At 47.1% G+C, this 16,557-nt stretch overlaps 1 protein-coding gene across 2 annotated transcripts in view; it reads left to right on the top strand.

Moving 5' to 3' along the window:
- The first annotated feature begins 4,391 nt into the window (after nt 1-4,391).
- LOC105485788 (maternal embryonic leucine zipper kinase) overlaps nt 4,392-16,557 on the top strand; it is a 120,664-nt gene continuing 108,498 nt past the window's right edge. Inside the window, exons 1-2 of one of the 2 annotated variants that reach the window (XM_071078011.1) lie at nt 4,445-4,482; nt 8,746-8,825. The gene's annotated coding sequence lies outside the window, so the exon portion shown is untranslated. Of the gene's footprint in view, nt 4,483-8,745; nt 8,826-16,557 lie in introns of both variants that reach the window. The other variant, XM_071078009.1, reaches the window with a different exon arrangement.

Below are 16,557 nucleotides of genomic sequence, written 5' to 3' on the forward strand. Positions count from 1 at the left end.
TCTTAGCTCACTGAAACCTTTGCCTCCCAGGTTCAAGTGATTCTCCTGCTTCAGCCTCCTGAGTAGCTGGGATTACAGGCACGCACCACCATGCCTGGCTATTTTTAGTAGAGACAGGGTTTCACCTTGTTGGTTAGGCTGGTCTCGAACTCCTGACCTTGTGATCTGCCTGCCTTAGCCTCCCAAAGTGCTGGGATTACAGGTGTGAGCCACCACGCCCGGCCTCTTAAGTAATTTTTAATCTGAAGATTCTCCTTCCAGTTTTTTCTTTTTCTTACTTTTATTTATTTATTTATTTATTTTTAAGAAACTAGGTATTTGTTCTGTAGAGTTTTCCAGTGTGGATTTTGCTGCCAACATCTTCCAGATATTGTTGAGCATGTTCCTTTCTCTCTTGTATTTCCTATAAATTGGTAGTTGGATCCAGAGCCTTAATTAGATTCAGGTTTGATTTTTTTTGACAAGGCTACCTAATAGACTGTGCTGTGCATTCCATCATGAGGTGCTTCATGTCTGGTTGTCTTTCTGTCCATGATCTTTGCAAAGGAGTCATCTCCCCTAACAGTGGAACCCGTGATTGGGGTCTGCTGCCACCGGGTGGTAGCAGCATGCCATAGCCACAGGTTCAAGGAGTAGTAAAAGGAGAGAAACACTGGTGTGAGATCCCAAACGGTAGGACTTGTCCTCTTCACTGAACCTACAATAAATCATCATGATTCTCAAACGTGATACTTCAAAGCTACTTTTATTTTTTATTATTATTATTATTTTTTGAGACGGAGTCTCACTCTGTAGCCCAAGCTGGAGTGCAGTGGCGTGATTTTGGCTCACTGCAACCTTCGCCTCTGGGGTTCAATCGATTCTCCTGCCTCGGCCTCTCGAGTAGCTGGGACTAGAGGCGCCTGCCACCACGCCTAGTTAATTTTTTTTTTTTTTTCTTTTTTTGTATTTTTAGTAGAGACGGGGTTTCACCATATTGCCCTGGGTGGTCTCAAACTCCTGAGCTCAGGAGATCTACCCACTTCAGCCTCCCAAAGTGCTGGGATTACAGGCATGAGTCACCGTGCCCGGCCTATTATTATTTTTTAGACAGTCACCCAGGCTGGAGTGCAGTGGCAAAATCATTGCTCACTGCAGCCTCAACCTGCCGGGCTCAAGCTAGTCTCCCATCTCAGCCTCTTGAGTAGCTGGGACCACAGCACACACCACCATGCCTGGCTAGTCTTTTTTTTTTTTTTTTTTGCTTTTTTCTTTTGGTAGAGATGTGGTCTAAGTTGCCCAGGCGCAAAGCTACTTTTAAAATAAGGCCAGGCACTGTCTCATGCCTGTAATCCTGAACTGAGGTGGGAGGATCGCTTGAGGTCAGGAATTCAAGGCCAGCTTGGCCTACGTGGGGAAATCTCGTCTCTACTAAAAATACAAAGTTAGCCAGGCGTCCAGGAACGGTGGCTCACTCCTGTAATCCCAGCACTTTGGGAGGTGGAGGTGGGCAGAACACCTGAGACTGGGGATTCAAGACCAGCCTGACCAAGAGGGAGAAACCCTGTCTCTACTAAAAATACAAAATTAGCCAGCGTGGTGGCGCGTGCCTGTAATCCCAGCTCAGGCCGAGGTGGGCGGAACACCTGAGGTCGGGAATTCGAGACCAACCTGACAAACAGGGAGAAACACTGTCTCTGAGACTGCAGCAGGAGAATCACTTGAACCTGGGAGGAGGAAGTTGCAGTGAGCTGAGACTGCGTCATTGCACCCCAGCCTGGGCAACAAGAGCGAAACTCCGTCTCGAGAAAAAAGAAAAAAAAAGAAAAAAAAAGAAAAAGAAAATTAGCCAGGCATGGTGGTGCATGCTTGTAGTCCCAGCTACTCTGGAGGCTGAGGCAGGAGAATCACCTGAACCTGGGAACTGGAGGTTGCAGTGAGCCGAGATCGGGCCACAGCACTCCAGCCTTGACAACAGAGCAAGACTGTCTCAAAATAAATACATACATAAATTAAATTAAATTAAATTAAACAATGCTGCTGGGTGCAGTGGGCTCACACCTGCAATCCCAGCACTTTGAGAGGTGGAGGCATGAGGTTGTCTGAGCCTAGGATTTCAAGGCTGCAGTGAACTATGATCAGCCACTATACTTCAGCCTGGGTAACATAGCAAAACCCTTTCTCTAAAAAAATAAAATAGTCTAATGCTGTGTCTTTATAGCGTGAAATAATAGTTATAATTTATTAAGCCCAAGAACCTTATATCCATATCTCATTTAATTCTCACAACACCCAGGAATATTAAACCATGGTGTTCATGTTTTGTAAAACAGTGGTGATGCTGGAGTTTGGTGTCAAGACTTGTTCTCAACCACTTCTATGCCAATCTTCTGTTTTAGTCTATATTGGAGTCACTTGTCCTTCCTGTCTCCACCCTACATCCCCTTACAGTGGTGCTGTTATTTTTTCTGTTTGTCCCACTGTCCTCCATTGCCATCCATTTTCCCTGGGAGACTGAACTTTCTCTTTAGCTTTCTTTCTTTCTTTCCTTTCTTTTCTTTCTTTCCTTTCTTTCCTTCTTTCCTTCTTTCTTTCTTTCTTTTCTTTCTTTCTTTCTTTTTTTTTTTAACACAGAGTCTCGCTCTGTCGCCCAGGCTGGAGTGCAGTGGTGCCATCTCAGCTCCCTGCAACCTCCACCTCCTGAGTTCAAGTGATTCTCCTGCCTCAGCCTCCCGAGCAGCTGGGATTACAGCTGCACCCCACCACGCCTGGCTAACTTTGTATTTTTAGTAGAGACGGGTTTCACCATGTTGGCCAGGCTGGTCTCAAACTCCTGATCTCAAGTGAGCCACCTGCCTCGGCCTCCCAAAGTGCTGGGATTACAGGCATGAGCCACCGCACCCGACCTTACTTTTCCTTCCTTCCCTCCCTCCCTCCCTTCCTTCCTTCCTTCCTTCCTTTTTTATCAAGTTTTTGCTCTGTTGCCCAGGCTGGAGTGCAATGGCACAATCTTGGCTTACTGCAACCGCCACTTCCTGGGTTCAAGCGATTCTCCTGCCTCAGCCTCTTTGTTTATTTATTTATTTTTTGAGTCTCCCTCTGTTGCCCAGGCTGGAGTGCAGTGGTGCAATCTCGGCTCACCGCCTCTGTCTCCCAGTTCAATCAATTCTCCTGTCTCAGCCTCCCTAGTAGCTGGGACTACAAGCACATGCCACCACCGCAAGCTAAATTTTTTTTTTTTTTTTTGAGATGGGAGTCTTGGCCGGGCGCGGTGGCTCAAGCCTGTAATCCCAGCACTTTGGGAGGCCGAGGCGGGTGGATCACGAGGTCAGGAGATCGAGACTATCCTGGCTAACACGGTGAAACCCCGTCTCTACTAAAAATACAAAAAAATTAGCCGGGCGTGGTAGCAGGCGCCTGTAGTCCCAGCTACTTGGGAGGCTGTCAGGAGAATGGCGGGAACCCAGGGGGCGGAGCTTGCAGTGAGCCGAGATCGCGCCACTGCACTCCAGCCTGGGAGACACAGCGAGACTCCGTCTCAAAAAAAAAAAAAAAAAAAAAAAAAAAAAAAAAAAAGAGATGGGAGTCTTGCTCTTGTTGCCCAGGCTGGAATGCAATGGCACGATCTTGGCTCGCTGCAACCTCTGCCTCCTGGATTCAATTGATTCTCCTGCCTCAGCCTCCTAAGTAGTTGGGATTACAGGCACCCACCACCATGCCCAGCTAATTTTTTTTTTTTTTTTTTGTATTTTTAGTAGAGATGGGGTTTCACCATGTTGGCCAGGCTACTCCCAAACTTGGATCACCTGAGGTCGGAAGTTCAAGACCAGCCTGACCAACGTGGAGAAACCCTGTCTCTACTAAAAATACAAAAAAGTAGCCAGGCGCGGTGGTGCTTGCCTGTAATCCCAGCTACGTGGAAAGCTGAGGCAGGAGAATCACTGGAACCCAGGAGGTAGAGGTTGCAGTGAGCCAAGGTCGCGCCATTGCACTCCGGCCTGGGAGATGAGAGCGAAACTTCGTTTCAAAAAAAAAAGTTTATCCTTTTGCCCTCTGGGCTCCATGCGGGTCCCCTTCCTTCTCCACTTTTGTTACCAGCAATTTACAGTTTCCTTGATTATCATTTCTTTGACAACTATGTTACCGGAAAGGGGTCCTGATGCAGATCCCAAGAGAGGGTTCTTGGATCTCACACAAGAAAGAATTCAGGGCGAGTCAGTAGAGTAAATGAAAGCAAGTTTATTAGCAAAGTAAAGGAAGAAAGGAATGCCTACTTCACAGAGCAGCCTGAGGGATGCTGGTTGCCCATTTTTATGGTTATCTCTTGATGATATGCTAAACAAGGTGTAGATTATTCATTCCTCCCCTTTTTAGACCCTCTGGGGTAACTTCGTGACGTTGCCATGGCATTTGTGACAGTTGGCACAGCAAACTGTCATGGTGCTGGTGGGAGTGTAGGAGTCAGGACACCCAGAGGTCACTCTTATCGTCATCTTGGCTTTGGTGAGTTTTAGCTGGCTGCTTTCCGGCAAACTGTTTTATCAGCAAGGTCTTTGTGACCTGTATCTTGTGCTGACCTCCTATCTCATCCTGTGACTTAGAATGCCTTAACCTTCTGGGAATGCAGCCTAGTAGGTTTCAGCTTTATTTTACCCAGCTTTATTCAAGATGGAGTTGCTCTAGTTCAAATGCCTCTGACAATTATACCCTCTTAGTTATGTGCTTTCTGTTCTCTTGGTTAAGGTTTGTTCGTTTGTTTTTGAGATAGGTTCTCGCTCTGTTGCCCAGGCTGAAGGGCAGTGGTGTGATATTTGCTAACTACAAACTCCATCTCCGGGGTTCAAGCTATTCTCATCCCTCAGCCTCCCAAGAAGGTGGGATTACAGGCACGCACCACCACGCCTGGCTAATTTTTGCATTTTTAGTAGACAGAAGGTTTCACCATGTTTGCCAGGCTGGTCTCAAACTCCTGGCCTCATGTGTCTCGGCCTCTCAAAGTGCTGGGATTACAGGCATGAGCCACTGTGCCCCGCCTTGGTTAAGGTTTGAAGGTGTCACAGGGTGAACTCCAGAATTGGGGTTCAGCCTGGGAGGCCCCGTGGGTTCTTGGTTTCACAGGAAGTAATTCACAGCCTGGTCAACATGGTGAAATGCCGTCTCTACAAAAATACAAATATTAGCTGGGTGTGGTGGCACATGCCTGTAATCCCAGCTGTTTAGGAGGCTGAGGCACGAGCATCACTTGAACCCAGGAGGCGGGAGTTACAATGAGCTGAGATTGCCCCACTATACTCCAGCCTGGGCGACAGAGTGAGACGTCTTAAAAAAATAAATAAATAGCTGGGAGTGGTGGCTCATGCCTGTAATCCCAGCACTTTGGAAAGCCGAGGTGGGTGGATCACGAGGTCAGGAGTTCAAGACCAGCCTGGCCAGCATGGTGAAACCCTGTTTTTACTGAAAATACAAAAAATTAGCTGGGCATGGTGGCGCATGGCTGTAATCCCAGCTACTTGGGAGGTTGAGGCTTGAACCCAGGAGGCAGAGGTTACAGTGAGCCGAGGTCACGCCGTTGCACTCCAGCTTGGGCAACAAGAGTGAAACTCCGTCCCCAAAATAAATAAATAAATAAATAGGCCAGGCACCGTGGCTCACCCCTGTAATCCCAACACTTTGGGAGGCCGAGGAGGGCAGATCACAAGGTCAGGAGATCGAGACCATCCTGGCTAATACGGTGAAACCCCATCTCTACTAAAAATACAAAAAATGAGCCAGTTGAGGTGGCGGGCGTCTGTAGTCCCAGTTACTCGGGAGACTGAGGCAGGAGAACGGCGTGAACCCGGGAGGCAGAGCTTGCGGTGAGCCGAAACCATACACCACTGCACTCCAGCCTAGGCGACAAAGAAAGACTCCGTCTCAAAAAAAAGAAAAAAAATAATAATAAAATAAATAAAAAGTAGCCTCCATAGGCAGAGCAGCCCTGAGGGCTGGTGGGTGGCTGTTTTTATGGTTATTATGGTTATTTCTTGATCATACGCTAAACAAGGAGTGGATTCTTCATGAGTTTTCTTTTTTTTTTTTTTTTTTTTTAATGAGATGGAGTCTCGCTCTGTCGCCCAGGCTGGAGTGCAGTGGCCAGATCTCAGCTCACTGCAAGCTCCGCCTCCCGGGTTCACGCCATTCTCCTGCCTCAGCCTCCCGAGTAGCTGGGACTACAGGCGCTGCCACCTCGCCCGGCTAATTTTTTGTGTTTTTAGTAGAGACGGGGTTTCGCCGTGTTAGCCAGGATGGTCTCGATCTCCTGACCTTGTGATCCGCCCGTCTCGGCCTCCCAAAGTGCTGGGATTACAGGTTTGAGCCACCGTGCCCGGCCCTTCATGAGTTTTCTAGGAAAGTGGCAGGGAATTCCTGGAACCTAGGGTTCCTCTTTCTTTCAGAGCACACAAGGTAACTTCCAGACATTGCCATGGTGTTTGTAAACTGTCATTGCACTAGTGGGAGTTTCCTTTAACATGCTAATGTATTATAATTAGCATATGATAAGCAGTGAGGATGATCAGAGGTCGCTTTCCTGGCCATCGTGGTTTGGGTGGGTTTTGACCGGCTTCTTTTGCTCTATGTTTTATCAGCTGGGTCTTTGTGAGCTGTGTCTTGTGAAACCAGTCCTGTCAAACTCCTATCTCAAAGGAAGCGACTTCATTTCATCATCAACATTCTTTTTTTTTTTTTTTTTTTTTTTTTTTGAGACAGAGTCTCGCTCTGTCACCCAGGCTGGAGTGCTGTGGCCGGATCTCAGCTCACTGCAAGCTCTGCCTCCCGGGTTCACGCCATTCTCCTGCCTCAGCCTCCTGAGTAGCTGGGACTACAGGCGCCCGCCACCTCACCCGGCTAGTTTTTTTGTATTTTTTAGTAGAGACAGGGTTTCACCGTGTTAGCCAGGATGGTCTCGATCTCCTGACCTCGTGATCTGCCCGTCTCGGCCTCCCAAAGTGCTGGGATTACAGGCTTGAGCCACCGCGCCCGGCCCATCATCAACATTCTTAACATTTTTTTCCTTTTTTTTTCTTGAGACGGAGTTTCGCTCCTGTTGCCCAGGCTGGAGTGCCATGGTGCGATCTCAGCTCACTGCAACCTCTGCCTCCCAGGTTCAAGCGATTCTCCTGCCTCAGCCTCCTGAGTAGCTGGGATTACAGGTGTGCACCACCACACCTGGCTAATTTTTGTATTTTTTAGTAGAAATGAGGTTTCATCATGTTGGTCAGGCTGGTCTCAAACACCAGACCTCGTGATCCACCCACCTCAGCCTCCCAAAGTGCTGGGATTACAGGCGTGAGCCACCGTGCCTAGCTTAGTTTTTTTATTGATTTAGTTTTCCTTATTGATTTGGAGAAATTATGTGTTAAAGAAGCTGGCCCCTTGTCCATACATAAGTGGTAAATATTTCCCACTTTTTTTGTTTGCTTTTGAATTTGTTTTTTTTTTTTTTTTTTGAGACGGAGTCTTGCTCTGTCACCCAGGCTGGAGTGCAGTGGCCAGATCTCAGCTCACTGCAAGCTCCGCCTCCCGGGTTTATGCCATTCTCCTGCCTCAGCCTCCCAAGTAGCTGGGACTACAGGCGCCCGCCACCTCGCCCGGCTAGTTTTTTGTATTTTTTAGTAGAGACGGGGTTTCACCGTGTTAGCCGGGATCGTCTCTCGATCTCCTGACCTCGTGATCCGCCCGTCTCGGCCTCCCAAAGTGCTGGGATTACAGGCTTGAGCCACCGCGCCCGGCCTTGAATTTGTGTTTTGATCATGTTGATGTTTTAATATTTTTATATAATTGTGATGGTTAATTTTGGGTGTTGCCTCTACTGGATTGAGGAATACTTAAAGAACTAGTAAGCATTTTTTTCTGGATGTGTCTGTGAGGATGTTTCCTCACAGTCAGTGGACTGAGAAGGGAAGATTCACTCTCAGTGTGAGTGGGCACCATCCAATTCTCTAGGGGCCCAATAGAACAAAAAAAGAGAGGAAAGGATTTCCTTTTCCTCCTTCCTCACTCCCCTGATCCCCAGGCTGGGATATTCTCCTCCTCTTGCCCTTGGACATCAGAATTCCAGGCTTTCCAGGGCTTGGGACTCCAGGGCTTACAATCACCCTCCCGCAGGGTTATCAAGCCTGTGGCCTCAGAGTGAGAACTGTACCATCAGCTCCACTGGTTCTGAGGCTTTTGAACTTGGACTGAACCACAATACTGGCATCCTAAGGTCTCCAGATTGCAGATGCCTTGCTGAGTCTCCCATAATCACCAGAGTCAATTCTCCTTATTAATCTTCTCTCTTATATTTATATCTCTTAATGGTCATGTCAATTTGGAGAACCCTGACTAACACAATAGTCTATTATTTTTTGATAGAAAATTTTATTCAAAAATGCATATAATAGGCCAGGCGCAGTGGCTCACGCCTGTAATCCCAGCACTTTGAGAGGCCGAGGTAGGTGGGTCACCTGAAGTTAGGAGTTCAAGACCAGCCTGGTCAACATGGTGAAACTCGTCTCTACTAAAAATACAAAAAGTAGCCAGTCGTGGTGGTGCACGCCTGTAAACCCAGCTACTCAGGAGGCTGAGGCAGGAGAATCGCTTGAACCCAGGAGGCGGAGGTTGTGGTGAGCCAAGATCTCAGATGTCCTTCAACAGGTAAATGGTTAAACAAACTGGTACATACATATCATAAAATACTATTCATCAATAAAAAGGAATGAACTAATTTTTTTTGTTTGTTTTGAGATGGAGTCTGACTCTGTCGCCCAGGCTGGAGTGTGGTGGCGGGATCTCGGCTTACTGCAACTTCTGCCTCTCGGATTTAAGTGAGTCTCTTGCCTCAGCCTCCCAAGCAGCTGGGATTACAGACACACGCCACCATGCCTGGTTAATTTTTTGTATTTTTAGTAGAGGCGGGGTTTCACCATGTTGGCCAGGCTGGTCTCAAACTCCTGACCTCAAGTGATCCACCTGACTGGGCCTCCCAAAGTGCTGGGATTAGAGGCGTGAGCCACCGCACCCAGCCAAGAATGAACTATTGATATACACAACAACTTGGATGAATTTCCAGGAATTTATCCTGTGTGAAAAAAGACAATCCCAGGTTACATGGTGTAAAATTCCATTTATATAGTCTTTTTGAAATGAGAAAACTTCAGAAATAGAGGACAGATTAGTGTTTGTCAAAAGGATAGTGGGCAGGGGTGGGGAAAGATCCAGTGGGAGGTAGAAGTTGTTATAAAAGGACAACATAAGGGATCCTTGTGATGTTCCAACTTTTCATTGTCTTGACTATGTTGGTAGGTACATGAACTTACACAAGTGAAAAATTATATAGAACTTAATGCACACGTACACAAATGAGTAAATTGGGGAAATCTGAATAAGACCAGTGGATTACTGAGCCAATGTCAATATCCTGATTATGATATTGTTCTATACTTTTGCAAAATGTTACCTTTGGTTGAAACTGAGTCAAACAAAAAAGGGATTTATTTGTATTATTATTATTATTATTGTTATTATTATTTTGAGACAGGGACTTGCTCTGTCACCCAGGCTGGAGTGCAGTGGTGCCATCACAGCTCACTGCAGCCTTAACCTCCTGGGCTCGGGTGATTCTCCCATCTCAGCCTCCTGAGAAGTAGTTGGGACTACAGGTGTGAGCCACCACACTGGACTGATTATTATATTTTTTGTAGAGATGGGATTTCACCATGCTGCCCAGGCTGGTCTTGAACTCCTGGGCTCAAGCAATCTGCCTGCTTCAGCCCTTCAAAGTGCTGGGATTACAGGCGTGAGCCATCACACCCAGCCTGTATTATTTTTTACTACTGCGTATGAATCTGAAATTATCTCAATAAAATTTTCAATTAAAAATGCAGGCAATACAGTAGTTTAGAAAGTAAATAAGTAAGTACTAATAGTCTTCTCTCCATGGCTACGCTAGATAATTTCATTCCGGGCGCGGTGGCTCAAGCCTGTAATCCCAGCACTTTGGGAGGCCGAGACGGGCAGATCACGAGGTCAGGAGATCGAGACCATCCTGGCTGACACGGTGAAACCCCGTCTCTACTAAAAAAATACAAAAAAAAAAACTAGCCGGGCGAGGTGGCGGGCGCCTGTAGTCCCAGCTACTTGGGAGGCTGAGGCAGGAGAATGGCGTGAACCCGGGAGGCGGAGCTTGCAGTGAGTCGAGATCTGGCCACTGCACTCCAGCCTGGGCGGCAGAGCGAGACTCCGTCTCAAAAAAAAAAAAAAAAAAAAAAAAAAAAGAAAGAATTTCATTCCCTAGAGAGAATGTTAACACTATAATATATATTTTTCCAGACTTTTTTCTATACTTACACATTTTTCTTTTTCTTTTTCTTTTTTTTTTTGAGACGGAGTCATGCTCTGTCGCCCAGGCTGGAGTGCAGTGGCCGGATCTCAGCTCACTGCAAGCTCCGCCTCCCGGGTTCACGCCATTCTCCTGCCTCAGCCTCCCAAGTAGCTGGGACTACAGGCGCCCGCCACTTCGCCCGGCTAGTTTTTTGTATTTTTTAGTAGAGACGGGGTTTCACCGTGTTAGCCAGGATGGTCTCGATCTCCTGACCTCGTGATCCGCCCGTCTCGGCCTCCCAAAGTGCTGGGATTACAGGCTTGAGCCACCGCGCCCGGCCTACTTACACATTTTTCTAAACAAAAGTGGGACTGTGCTATTTTTGTATCTCAGTAGCTTATTTCGTTCATATAAAAAAAAAACCAGACATCTTTCCATAGCATTTAGGGTTGCCAGATACAGCAAATAAAAATACAGGATGCCCATTTAAATTTGAAATGGCTGATCTTTTAGCATAGCTATGTCCCTAATATGTTGCTATTTTATTTGGCAATACTAATGGGAGTATGCTCACGTAACTCTTTCGAAATAATTGCATAATATTCCTCTGTATAATGCTTTGCCTTTGCCTAATAATGAGGGTGCTCTTTAGATCACAGTGTTCATCATCATTCTCATTAATACAGAGAGTCTCTAATATTTCTTTTTTTTTTTTTTGAGACAGAGTCTCTGTCACCCAGGCTGGAGTACCGTGGCTGCAACCTCCACCTCCCGGGTTCAAGCAATTCTCCTGCTTCAGCCTCCCGAGTAGCTGGGACTACAGGCACATGCCACCACGCCCGGCTAATTTTTTTAGTAGAGATGGGGTTTGGGGTTTCACTGTGTTAGCCAGGATGATCTCGATCTCTTGACCTCTTGATCCGCCCGCCTCGGCCTCCCAAAGTACTGGGATTATAGGCGTGAGCCACTGCGCCCAGCCCTTCTTTCTTTTTTTTTTTTTTTTTTGAGACGGAGTATCACTCTGTCACCCCAGCTGGAGTGCAGTGGTGTGATCACAGCTCACTACAACCTCCGCCTCCCAGGTTCAAGCAATTCTCCTGCCTCGACCTCCTGAGTAGCTAGGATTACAGGCATGCGCCACCATGCCTGGCTAATTTTTACATTTTTAGTAGAGATGGGGTTTCACCATGTTGGCCAGGCTGGTCTTTAACTCCTGATCTCATGATCTGCCCACCTCAGCCTCCCAAAGTGCTGGGACTACAGGCATGAACCACCGGGCAAGACTGAGTCTTGCTGTGTCACTGGGCTGGAGTGCAGTGGCGCAGTCTCGCCTCATTGCAATCTCTGCCTCCCAAGTTCAAGCAATTCTCCTGCCTCAACCTCCCGAGTAGCGGGGATTACAGGCGCCCACCACCACGGCTGGCTAGTTTCGTATTTTTTAGTAGAGATGGGAGTTTTACCATGTTGGCCAGGCTGGTCTTGAATTCCTGACCTCAGGTGATTCACCTGCCTCAGCCTCCCAAAGTGCTGGGATTATAGGTGTGAGCCACCAAGCCCAGCCTAAAACTTTTTTTTTTTTTTTTTTTTAGTCTTCCTGTGTTGCCCAGGCTAGACTGTAGTAGTGCCGTCTCAGCTCACTGCAACCTCCAACTTCCTGGGTTCAAGCAATTCTCATGCCTCAGCCTCTTGAGTAACTGGGACTACAGGTGTGCACCACCAAGCCTGGCTGATTTTTTGTATTTTAGTAGATAAGGTGTTTCACCATATTGCCCAGGCTGGTCTCGAACTCCTGAGCTCAGGCAATCCACCCGCCTTGGCCTCCCAAAGTGCTAGGATTACAGGCGTGAGCCACTACACCTGGCTGGTACCTTAAACTTTAATTGTTCTAACTGCTATATTTAATTCAGTGAACACTAAGAACTGCAGTGGGAAAAGCCTTGGCTTTCGATCCCTGGCTCTGCTTCTTACTAGATACCTAACCACCTTTTATTTATTTTTTACTTTAATTTAGCGACAGGGGGCCGGGCGTGGTGGCTCATGCCTATAATCCCAGCACTTTGGGAGGCCGAGGCGGGCAGATCACCTGAGGTTGGGAGTTCGAGACCAGCCTGACCAACATGGAGAAACCCCACCTTACTAAAAATACAAAATTAGCCGGGTGTGGTGGCACATGCCTGTAATCCCAGCTACTAGGGAGGCTGAGGCAGGAGAATCACTTGAACCCAGGAGGCGGAGGTTGTGGTGAGCCGAGATCACACCATTGCACTCCAGCCTGGGCAACAAGAACAAAACTCCGTCTCAAAAAAAAAAAAATTTAGAGACAGTGTCTTGCTCTGTCACCTGGGCTATGGTGCAGTAGCATGATCTTAGCTCACTGCAGCCTTGAACTCCTGGGCTCAAGTAATCCTTCCACCTCAGTCTCCTGAATAGCTGGGACCACAGGTGTACACTACCACACCTGGCTAATACCTCATGTTCTTTGGCCTTGGTTTCCTCACCTGTAAAATGGGAATAGAAATAATTATTTTACAAGATTAGAAATAATGTATTTACAACCCTCTAATCTAGTGTCTAGCAGAGAATGGAAACTTAAGAAATAAATCATTGTTTATTTATAGTAATGTTAAGATTCTATGGTGGGTACTAAGGGATAAACAGAGTTAACATTCCTGAAATTTTTTGTTACTTTTTTTTTGTTTTGAAACAGTATCTTGCTCTGTTGCTCAGGCTGGAGTGCAGTGGTGCCATTTCAGCTTACTGTAACCTCTACCTCCCAGGCTCAAGCAATCCCCCCACCTCAGCCTCCCAAGTAGCTGGGACTACACTACACCTGGCTTGCTTTTCATTTTCATATAATTGTTTTTTGAGGTGGAGTCTTGCTCTATTGCCCAGGCTGGAGTGCAGTGGCTTGATCTCAGATCACTGCAAACCTCTGCCTCCCAGTTTAAGCGATTCTTCCTGCCTCTGCCTCCCAGGTAGCTGGGATTACAGGCGCAAAAGCCACTACACCCTGCTAAGTTTTGTATTTTTTTATTCTTTTTTTGAGACGGAGTCTTGCTCTGTCGCCAGGCTGGCGTGCAGTGACGCAATCTCGGCTCACGGAAACCTCCGCCTCCCAGGTTCAAGCAATTCTCATGTCTCAGCCTCCCGAATAGCTGGGATTACAGGCAGGTGCTACCACATCTGGCTAATTTTTGTATTTTTAGTAGAGACGGGGTTTCACCATGTTGGTCAGGGTGGTCATGAACTCCTGACCTCAGGTGATCCACCCACCTTGGCCTCCCAAAGTGCTGAGATTAACAGGCGTGAGCCACTGCTCCCAGCCTGGACTTTCTCTTATACAACCACTTAACCACAGTTCAGTTATCAAAATTACAAAATTTAACAAATTCCTGAAGTAGTTTCTGAATTCAAATCCCTAAAATATTTTTAATAGTTTTTAAAAGCTGTTTCCTTTTCTGGCAGGACTGTGACCAAAACCCTAATTTTGTGTGGCTTCCCACTTGCCCTTAGATTGGATGTAAAATCTGGGCATGACTTGTAGCCCCAGGCTGGCTAACCTGGAGGCCCACAGAAGGGAAAGGGCATTGTACTGAGAGGTGCCTTCAGAGACTGGACTCCAGCCTTTGTTTCCCGTTCCACGGATGACTCAGCCACACATGGCACTGAGATTCATGGCATTCATTCTGCCAACAGAGAAGCACAGCTCTCACCCTGCCTTGGCAGGCCTGGCACACTCCAATGCTGGCCCAGCGTCTGCTCTGGCTTTCTCTGAAATGTAAATCCATTCTTTTCCTGGTCAGCACACCTCCCAGCTCTAGCCTGGCACACAAGGCTCTCCCACTGGGTCCCCTGCTTACCAGCTCTTCCTCTCCTGCCTTCTGCCATCCTGTGCTCCACCCAACTGGCCTTTCTCCACGTTGACTTGTGTTTTCTTGCCCCCTGCTTCTGCACACCTAGTTTCCCCTGCCTGGGGAATGCTCTTCTTCCCCCGTTGGATTTTTCTATTATTTTCAAGGCCTAGCTCCGGTAGCAAATATTTCAGTCGCTTCCCTCTGAGCTCTAAACAAGATAGCTACCTGCACTTGTATTTAGCACTTCTATGGGGTCCTTCATTAGCATTAGCCAACTCTAGTATGGGTCTGGCTCCTCTGTCTGTGAGCTCCCTTGGGCAGAAACCATGTCTCTTTTCTTCATTTCTCTGGTATTGCCCTGACCAGGGCCTGGCACAGTGTAGACATCGGTGACTGATGAAAGAATGAATAGCACAAATTACCCTGTGAGAGAGGGGCAGGCTTTTGAGTATAGAGATGATGCATGGATGTGCACATAAATCATTCAAAAGACTGTTGTGGGTTTTATTATTGCTGCTAATGGTGTTATTCTTGGTAGAGATGTTACATTCGGCCGGGTGCTGTGGCTCACGCCTGTAATCCCAGCACTTTGGGAGGCCGAGGTGGGTGGATCACCTGAGGTCAGGAGTTCAAGACCAGCCTGGCTAACATGGTGAAACGTCATCTCTACTAAAAATACAAAAATTAGCTGGGTATGGTGGTGTGTGCCCGTAGTCCCAGCTACTCGGGAGGCTGAGGCAGGTAAATCGCTTGAATTCGGGTGGTGGAGGCTGCAATGAGCCAAGATTGTGCCACTGCACTCCAGCCTGGGTGACACAGTGAGACTCCATCTCAAAAAAAAAGCCCGTAATCCCAGCCCTTTGGGATGGCCAATATGGTGAAACCCCGTCCGTACTAAAAATACAAAAATTAGCCGGCGTGGTGGCGCACACCTTTAGTCCCAGCTACTTGGGAGGCTGAGGCAGAAGAATCGTTTGAACTGGGGAGGCGGAGGTTGCAGTGAGCCCACTGCACTCCAGCCTGGGCGACAGAGAGAGACTCCGTCTCAAAACAAGGAAAAAAAAAAAAGAACAACAACAACAACAAAAGGATGTTACATCCCAAATGGCCTGACCTACCCAGTTAGTGACTCTTTTTTTTTTTTCTTTTGAGATGGAGTTTTGCTTTTTTTGCCCAGGCTGGAGTGCAATGGCGCAATCTTGGGTCACTGCAACCTTTGCCTCTCGGGTTCAAGCGATTCTCCTGCATCGGCTTCCCAAGTAGCTAGTATTACAGGCATGCACCACCATGCCTGGTTAATTTTGTAGTTTTAGTAGAGACGGGGTTTCACCATGTTGGTCAGGCTGGTCTTGAACTCCTGACCTCGTGATCTGCCCACCTCAGCCTCCCAAAGTGCTGGGATTACAGGCGTGAGCCCACACAGCAGACCAGTTATCTTGATGCTCTTTTTGTAACTGTTTTAGGATACCATGAACTATGCCCATAATTAGACTGCAAACTTAATTAATAAATGTTGTGTGTGTTCTGACTGCTTCACTGGCTGACTGTTCCCGGTCTCTCTCCCTCTCCTCAGGCCTTCCTATTCCCTGAGACACAACAATGTTGAAATTAAGCCAATTAATAACCCTACAATGGCCTCTAAGTGTTCAAGTGAAAGGAAGAGTCACACATCTGTCACTTGAAATAAAAAGCTAGAAATGATTAAGCTTAGTGAGGAAGGCATGTCCAAAGCTGATAGGCTGGAAGGGAAGCCTCTTGTGCCAAATAATTAGCCAAATTGTGAATGCAAAGGAAAAGTTCTTGAAGAAAATTAAAAGTGCTACTCCACTGAACACATGAGTGATAAGAATGCGAAACAGCCTTCATGCTGATAGGTAGCAGTCTGGATAGAAGATCAAACCAGCCACAAAATTCCTTGAGCCAAAGCCTAATCCAAAGCAAGGCCACGACTCTCCTCAATTCTGTGAAGGCTGAGAGAGGTGAGGAAGCTGCAGAAGAAAAGTTGGAAGCTAGCAGAGGTCAGTTCATGAGATTTAAGGAAAAACGCTGTAGGCTGGGCCTGCAAAATCCCAGAGCCTTATGAATTATGCTGAATCTACTCTGCCTGTGCTCTATAAATGGAACAGCAAAGCCTAGATGACAGTATAACTGTTTGTACTATGGTTTACTGAGTATCTTTGTGTTTTTTTTTTCGAGGCAGGGTCTCTCTCTGCCACCCATGCTGGAATGCAGTGATGTGATTATAACTCACGGTAACCTCGAACTGTTGGGCTCCAGTGATCCTCCTGCCTCAGCCTCCTGAATAGCTGGTACTACCAGCATATGCCGCCACACCTGGCTAAGGTTTACTGCATATCTTAAGCCCACTTCTGAGACCTACTT

The sequence above is a fragment of the Macaca nemestrina genome, chromosome 14, assembly GCF_043159975.1.
Source record: "Macaca nemestrina isolate mMacNem1 chromosome 14, mMacNem.hap1, whole genome shotgun sequence".
In the NCBI taxonomy this organism is placed as follows: domain Eukaryota; kingdom Metazoa; phylum Chordata; class Mammalia; order Primates; family Cercopithecidae; genus Macaca; species Macaca nemestrina.